The sequence below is a fragment of the Thamnophis sirtalis genome, unplaced genomic scaffold, assembly GCF_051295495.1.
Source record: "Thamnophis sirtalis isolate CommonGarterSnake01/CBP01778 unplaced genomic scaffold, rThaSir2_p1.2 scaffold_7, whole genome shotgun sequence".
In the NCBI taxonomy this organism is placed as follows: Eukaryota; Metazoa; Chordata; class Lepidosauria; order Squamata; family Natricidae; genus Thamnophis; species Thamnophis sirtalis.
In genome coordinates, this window is record NW_028261387.1 from 41,740,188 (window position 1) to 41,749,165 (window position 8,978).

Here is an 8,978-nt window from a genome sequence, read left to right on the forward strand (position 1 = left end):
TTTCCTTTCCACATAACTTTCTATTAATGTGCTTTGATACAGCACTTTGGGAACATCCAACTTCTTTTGCAATTACCTTTTGAGGCTTTCCCTCCTTATAGAGGGTGTCAGTGATGGTTTTCTGCACAACTGTCAGGTCAGCAGTCTTTCCCATGATTGTGATTCTTACTGAACCAGAATGAGACACCATTTAAAGTCTCGGGAACCCTTTGCAGGTGTTATGGCTTAATTAGCTGATTAGAGTGGGACACTTTGAGCCTAGAATATTGCACCTTTTCACAATATTCTAATTTTCTGAGATTGTGGATTTGGGGTTTTCATGAGCTGTAAACCATAATCACCACAACTATGACAAATCATGGCTTGAACTATCTTGCTTTGCATGTAATGAGTCTATCTCATATATTAGTTTCACCTTTTAAGTTGCATTACTGAAATAAATGAACTTTTGCACGATATTCTAATTTTTCGAGTTTCACTTGTATAATATCCAGACATGCTTATTCATAACACCCAAGTGGAAGTAAGTTTTGTGAAATGAACAGGATGCATTTCGTAGCAATTCGCTGCTTTTCCAAGCGTGATTCAGAAATGCTGCTGCTAGGTGTTATTAGAAAGCTTGATCTGAAGAACCTGTTTGCTATTGAATTCCTTCTCAGGAACATACTATTTTGGTTATTTAAAACAATACCCAAAGTAAATTGTCATGCCAAAAAAATATTTCACAGAACTAAGAAATGACACTGAAAAATACAGTATAACCAATACCTCTTAATTATATAAGTAACTACTTAAACATAATTACTTTAATATAAAGTTGTAACAATCCATTTTTCCTCTACTGTAAATATATTGTACCACAGTATGTATAAAGTGATCCCCATTTTTTGGAATAGTAACAATAAGATAGGTACTATAAACTAATATTAAGCTACACTGACTTGTATGATGGTTGCAAACTGTTTCTCATTAACTAGTATATGAAAAGTTAGTATCATATTGCTCATGTCATGATGTAGCAAGAATAATTGCTTGCTGAGATATGGGAGATACAAATCTGCTATTCTAGAATGGACTACTAACTTAATGCATGAGTCACTGTGGTTAAATTGGTAAGTTGTATAAGAATCGCAAGAACGATTTTTTTGGAGGAATTGTTCATTTGCATTATTTTGGACCAGCAACATAGAAACCTAGATCAAGAGACACTGGACTGAATCACAAGCTTAGTCACATGCCTGTCCTTCCTCTGTCGTCCCTTTAGCAAGAGCAGTTTCAGTAATCAATCAGAATAGAGCTGGAAGGGACCTTGGAGGTCTTCTAGTCCAACCCCCTGCTCAGGCAGGAAACCCTATACCTGGTACCATTTCAGATAGGTGGTTGTTCAGTCTTTTCTTTTAAAAACCCAGTGATGGAGCACCCACAACTTCTGAAGGCAAGCTGTTCCACTGATTAATTGTCCTCACTGTTGGAAGTTTCTCCTTAATTCCAGGTTGTTTTTCTCCTTGATTAATTTTCATCCATTGTTTCTTGTCTTGCCTTCTGGTGCCTTGGAAAATAAGCTAACCTCCCTCTATCAATATTGAATCATTTTGTGAATCTTTTGAGGCAGCCCCTCAAATACTGGAATACTACTACCATGTCACCCGCTAATCCTTCTTTTCTTTAGACTGGTTATACCCAATTCCTGCAACTGTTCTTAAAATGTTTTTGTCTCCATGCCCTTTAATCAAATTAGTTGCTCTTCATTGCACTTTTTCCAAAGTCTCAACATTTTTTTTGTAATATGGTAACAAAAACTGGATACAATATTTCACATGTGGTCTTGCTAAGGATTTATAAAATGGTACTTAGCTAACTATTTCCTGTTTTGAGTAAGGTGACCAGACGTCCCGATTTCAGCGGGACAGTCACGATTTCTAACAATTTATCCCCTGTCCCGGGGCGTTTTTAAAAAGTCCCGATTTTCTGGCTTCATGTTGAAAGCCCAGTGGATTTGCTTAAGAAATCCTAACTGGGGCAAGACAAAAGACACTCTGTCTAACCCTCTCTCTCTGTCTCAGTACTTTCATTGAAGATATTAAAACTTTAAAGCAAGAAAACGGACACCACCACCCCGCCCTTTTACCTCATTTTATAAGAAAAAATGACCAAGTACCATAGAGCTCCAGGAAATACTTGGCTAGAGAAGCCGCGAGTCTTCCTTCCTGGATTTTCCGGAGGGGAGGGGCACAGAGGCTGGAGGTTGGCTCGTGTGGGAAAAATGGTGACAAAGTTTCTTTGAAAAATATTTCCCTGACTAATTTCACCATTTTAATTTGCTCAGTTCTTTGTATTAACATCTATATCATTCTGGATTGACTTGGAGTGCTCACGTGTGCCTTCTGGTAAGTGAGCTGGGTTTTTTTCTTTTATTTTTTTAATGTATTTTAAAATAATATTTTATTTATTGTGCATAGGATTTTTTAAAATATTTGTATTCTCTTTTTTTAAATTGTCTTAGACTATTTAAAAAAAGATTCTATCCAAAATACAAAATACCACCTGCAGTTATTCACTTAAGAACTGTGGCCAGAAAGGTGGTATAGTGACCAAAGTTACAATGGCATTGAAAAAAGTGACTGATGACCATTTTTCACACTTAGCGACCGTTGCAGCATCCTCATGGTCACGTGATCAAAATTTTGATGTTTGGCAACAGTTACAATTTATATTTGTAAATTGTAGTTATGTTGAAATAAAAAAAATATTACAATACTATTTTTGTGTTGTATGAAAATTTGTGTTGCTCCGTATAAAAATTTTAATCAAGCTGCCCCACCCCCCACCCCCAGTCAAAGGTGTCCCTCTTTACCAATGTGAAAATCTGGTCACCTTAGTTTTGAGCCAACATCATTCTAGAAAACTAGCTTAGTCAGGAAACCACATAAATCCTCAAAGAACTCAGGGTTAAATGCAAACACATAAATGAAAGTGAGAAGAGGAAGCACTCAATCCTGTTTTCACTATCCCCTGCAGCGAAACTCCATCAGAGATTATATCTTGTTAAATTACATATTAAAACCACCTGGGTGGGTACTGTATGATCCATTCTTCCTTGTGTCTAATTTAGTTTTGCTATTTTATTAAAACACTTCAACAGAGAACTGGCAAAATTGTTCTAGAGTTTGAATTCCACAATAATCCCAGGCAAGCTGAAGCAATTATGGTGATATTCATATTTTTTTCAACCAGATGTGAAATTTAGATAGACAATATGAATTGATTTGAGGGTAATTTGAGATGTACATTGGATAGATATAGACATACAGTAATGCTAAACCAGGATGAGGTTGTTTGGATTCAGTTTAACATGTTCTTTCATCAATTTTGATTTACGATTTAGTATGTTCTCAAGCCCAAGGACAACGGTCGAGCAAACCATGAGAACAAAATGTATGGCTAAAGTCATGAGACTAAGGCAATTGTTACTCTTTGCCCCATTTCACTTAATCTTTGTTTATGGACTACGTGTCGTAGGAGAATACAAGTAGGAATGAGATCACTTTAGGAATTAAAAGATAGGTTCCTTTGGATCTTTGAGCAACAAAATAAAAGTGCCACTACCATTTCATCCATGACTGCACACAAGAACCCTGAAAAAGACAACTTTATGTCAACAGGTTGCCAAATCATGGCTTCAACTTTCCATAGTTTATTTCAAGTACCTTCTCCAAACTTGTGGCAAGTGAAAATGCCATGGGCTGGCTTTGCTGAGAGCACTCTGGCAGCAAAAAATAACATGTTCCATAAATAAATAAGCAATGCTGAGAGTTTTCTCCAACTTCAAACAACAGGACTGATGGTACCCCTCACCAAGATGCTATGAATGAGCAATTATAATCCACCCCCCTGAGATCTGCTCCCTGCTATGTATTTCCCCTGAACTTCAATATTCCATTTGACCAAATAACTAGGAAAAGCCATGCCTTGAATGTCTCTATGCATTGTGCATATCCTGCTGTTGCACTGTTTGTTGCTTCTTTCTCACCAATTTGCTGTGAAGATATTGCAGATATTTCACCTGACAGCCATATGAAGCCCCAAAGTTGCAACTAGACAAATTAGACAGCTAAATTTTCCATGGATCAGTATTCAGAAGGATACAGGTAGTCCTCAACTTACAACCCTTATTTTAGTGACCATTCAAAGTTACAATGGCACTGAAAAAGTGACACACCTGTGACCACTGCAGCATCTCCATAGCTATGTGATGGCCATAGCCATGTATTTATGACAGCTGCACTGTCCCAGAGTCATATGGTCACCATTTGTAACCTCCCAGTTGGCTTCTGACAAGCAAAGTCAATACAGGAAGCCGGGTGCATTTAACAACTGCATGATTCACTCAACTACTTCAATGATTTGCTTAACAACTGTGGCAAAAAGGGCATAATGTGAGGCAAAACAACTGTCTTGCTTAACAATGGAAATTTTCAGCTCAGTTGTAGTCATAAGTCAAGGACTACCTGTATAGCCAATGCCATTACTGCAATAGTGTACCACTGCTGAAATAAAACAGAAACCTTCTAATCATAAGTTTGGTAAGATGCAGAGATGCTAAAAAAGAGCACCTCCAAGACTCACTATTAGTGTTGTAACCCTTTTCATAAAAGTCTAGGAATCATATATCTCTCCTTGGCCATTTATATCAATGATTCCAAAACTCTGATCTGACAATCACGAGGTGATTCCCCCATAGCCTTTCCATTTTCACCAATCAAAACTGGTATGCTACCTGAGCCCCCTGCCTCCCCTTGTTCGCCAAAAGTCAACTGGCCAGACCAGGGCCATTTACTGCCTCAACCTGCCATCTCCCTGCATTCACTGCCAGTCAGTTGGCCAAACAAGAGCCAATTCACCAACTCAGCCCCACATTCCTGCATTTACCACCAATCAACTATTCATCCCCTCAGTACCCATCACTCAATATTCCCCACCACCCTGACCCTAACCCCACCAGTTAATAATGGATTAGTTCTGAAAACACTGATTTACTGAAACATACAAAGATGAATTCACAAGCTCTTGAAGTGAAAAACAATAAGGGATTATTGTTTATTTAATTATGTGATTTTGGCACTTTCAAGAATCTACAAAGTTCACACAATTGAAGAAATGCTAGTTTAAATGAATAGGAGTAGCCGACAAAGGCCTTCTGTTAAGTTTTTGAAAAAGCAGAACTGGCAGAACCAATTGTTCTTAGTTACTATTGCAAATTTACAAGGGCTGACATGTTGGAACTACTACACCCAAGTTCTTCTCATGTGTGCTGCTCTTGAATCCGATCTTCCACATCCTGTACGTGTTTCTTTTGTTTTCCTTAGCTAGATGTATGACTTTACATTTCTCCCTGTTAAATTTTATTCTTTTGTTTTCGCCCACTTTTCCAGCCAAAATCTTGCGGAATTCCCCCCCCCCCTTTCTCTTTCTGAATACAGAGTATATAGTCCTTGACATACAGCCACAATTAGGACCGGAATTTCTGCTGCTAAGCAAGTGGTTAAGTGAGTCATGCCCAACTTTACCACCTTTTTGTTATGGTTGTTAAGTGAATCTGGTTTCTCCCATCGATTTTGCTTGTTGGAAGAAGGTTGCAAATGATATGGTGTGGATGCTGAAACTATCATAAATACATGCTGGTTGCCGAGTGCCAGAGTTTGATCATATGATTATGATAGTCATAACTGTGACAGTTGTAACTCTGAGGATTTGTTGTAAGTTATTTTTTCAGTGCCGTTGTAACTATGAACGAATGGTAAAACCATTCTATAAAAGAATGGTTTTAAGTCAAGGGCTACTTGTATTAGAAACCTCATCTTGTCCATGACTTAATTAAAGAGACTCATCTTAATTTGTCTTCCACTTTGTCTTGCTTGAGCCATTATGCTGTTTGTATGTGGCTTGAGCCTGACAAAGTTGCAACTGTATTTTGGCCCAAAAAGTCAGTGGCCAGTAATCCTTGATCATTACAATAAGAGAAAATAGCCAATTATGGTTGGAGAGTATTTCTGTAGCTTCACTCAAGGATCAAAGAGGACACTGTACTCAATATGTTCGATTTTGCTCTTCAAGAGATTCATAAAAAGTATAAGGTCCCTTAGAATTTATCAAGGATAGGGCATATGGATCTATCTGTAGTGATATAAACACATAATCATGTGCCCAGCTATACATTTATTGGTAAATATATAATACCACAGAAATACTTACATTCAGTGGTCTTCCAGATTAGTCAAGCAAGCATTCTTTGGCATAGTATCTTTCCTTTCAAAATCCTACTCAACCACCACCATGCTCAGATTTGTTCAGCCCCAATCCTACTGGCATTTCATAACTGTTTGACAACCAATAAGTTCTCCCAACCACATAGGTTGGATGAGCTCATCACTGAAGTTTTTCTTGACATGATTATGATTGTGTTTGAGTTTGATTGTCCTTGAGTGCAATTGTACTATTCTTATGTTACTCTTGGGTACTGTTACATTGTTTTTATTCCATTGATTTTAATTCTAAATTCACCACCCAGAATCACAACTGCAAGATAGACTATTTTATAAATCGAAGTGCAGATAACCCTAAATTTACAACAGTTTATTTATTGACCATTCAAAGTTACAATGACAGTCAAGAAAGTGACTTATGACTGATTTTCACACCTACAACCATCGCATTATCTCCATTGTCATGTGATCAAGATTCAGACACTTGGCAACTGACTCATATTTATGATGGTTACAGTGTCCTGGGATCATGAATCACCTTTTGCAATCTCCTGACAAACAAAGTCAATGTGGAAGCCAGATTCACTTCAGAACTGTGTTACTAAGTTAACAGCTGCAGTGATTCACTTAACAGCTGTGGCAAGAAAGTTTGTAAAATGAAGCAAAACTCACTTAATAAATGACTCACCTAGCAACATAAATGTTGGGCTCAATTGTGGTTGTAAATATAGGACTACTTGTAATAAATAACTAAATAAGACAGTTCTCTGTGTGTCATGGCATCTCTGAAACTTCTCATAGCTTAGATAAGGAGTCCATACACATGACAGCATCCAAAGCAAAATCAAACTTCCAAAATCAATAACAAAATCAGTTTGCAATGGAAACTTGTTCCTCTTTATAAAATGCTAAGTAATTATTATCCAAGCCTCTCTGTATTTCTTTTGTGTACACAATGGCTACAGTCACTTTGTAGATTCAACCCCTAACTGACACCATTTATGAGACTTTATCATGAGTAAGTGCAAGTGATTGTAAATAGGCCCCAAGACATATAATAGCTTGTAACAGAATTGCCTTGTAAAAAAAGCCTCACCTCACTTGCAAAAATGGATATGTGGAAAGCATTATGCCAACGCTTTTTCTTGACATCACACTCTAGTCTAGTGTATGCGCTGTTAGCAATGGGTTTCCTGTCAGATTATCTTCATCTATCAAATGTCACTTTGAGTAGAAATAATGACTATAAATGTTTGAACTGTTTCTACTTTTTAATATCACATAGATAATCAATTGTATGTGTTGTGATGCATATTCTTGTTACTTTTACTTTGGGTCCTACTCCTCACTCTTTAAACAAAGCAGCTTGCTTTACAATTTGAATTGGCATTCGTTCACTTTGGGATCATTCAATAATGCAGCTGGAGTATTTCTTTGGCTACTCAGTTATAGAGGCAAATCATTTACCCAAGCAGTGGAAACAGAAATGGAGAAAACATTAGGCATCAACAAAATAAATCAGTGTTCTGACACTCATTTTCCTTCCTGCTTCCTGCTCCTTCACTTCAACATACCCCATACTAGCTTAGAACACAGGCAAATAATGTGCACTGCCCCAGATATTGTAATCCAACAGTTTCAGCAAACATTGTATAATATTGACTGATGCAGGCAATTAGAGCCAAATAGTTGGAGGGTCATGAGTTGGTGACCCCTATCAAAGTGGAGCCACCTCTGGCTATTTAGGAAGAAACGACCACCTTTTTAAAACATAAAAATTGGTCTCAGGCAAACCACCATCCTTCCTACTTAATATGGACTACCTTACCCATTTCTTTCACTCCCGTTTTTATTCCTTCCAAGCTGTCAATTTCAATCAATCCCACCCAGCAATTAATTCCAGGACCTCTGGGGGTTAAACACACACTCAAATCCCACCACAAATAAATAAGAATGGCTGATGGAGCAGGCCTGGTGAAACCGACACCACATCCTGGATGGAAAGACGAAAGGAAGCGCCACGCAACTAGACTGACAAGGGCACCCATCTCGCCAAATGGGAACGACTTGAACCATCTAAATAGCCGGGGCGGGGGAGGCGGAAAGGGTTATTATATTCGGAAGGAAGGCATGAATCTTCAGGGCCCTGGCAGGACAGCAAGTTTTAGGAAGGAGAAATAGGCCAGGAAGCAAGATGGGCATCTGACCAGGGCATAAAGGGGGGGGGAGGCAGGACGCAGAAGCGGAGCGTTCTCTCACTTCTTCCTTCTTCACCGATTTTGAGGATCGCATCCCTCCTCCGCGCTCTCTTGCTTACCAGAGTAGCGGGCCGATTCCAGCTACCTTTCCTGCGGGCTCGAGTTCTGTACGCCTTGCAACCCGCCATGCCGGGCCGAGCAGCGGCGGCAGCGGCCCTCACCGGCCTCTAGGCAGGGGTCGATTGCCAATCACGCAGCCAGGCGGATCTTCTAACGGCCAATGGGGGGAAGGCGAGGGGCACTCTTCGCTGCAAACCCCACGATTGCGGGAGAGCAGTGGGATTCACGCTGCCCAATCAGACGCAAGAAGGGTTCTCCCCCCCCCCCCAAACTCAAGCATACCAAGAAGGCGCGCGGCTGTCCAATCAATGGAGACAAGGAGCGGAGGGGGCTACCGGACGTCCAATCAGTTGGGCCACATTGTCTCCCCTCCCCGCCGATCACCAGTCCTAGATGG

General features: G+C 39.4%; 1 protein-coding gene across 3 annotated transcripts in view; it reads right to left on the minus strand.

Annotated features, from left to right (window-relative positions):
- ST3GAL3 (ST3 beta-galactoside alpha-2,3-sialyltransferase 3) overlaps nucleotides 1-8,744 on the minus strand; it is a 252,211-nt gene extending 243,467 nt beyond the window's left edge. For all 3 annotated transcript variants that reach the window (XR_015697283.1, XM_087719814.1, XM_087719813.1), the window contains exon 1: nucleotides 8,581-8,744. The gene's annotated coding sequence lies outside the window, so the exon portion shown is untranslated. The remainder of the gene's footprint in view (nucleotides 1-8,580) is intronic.
- Nucleotides 8,745-8,978: the final 234 nt, after the last annotated feature.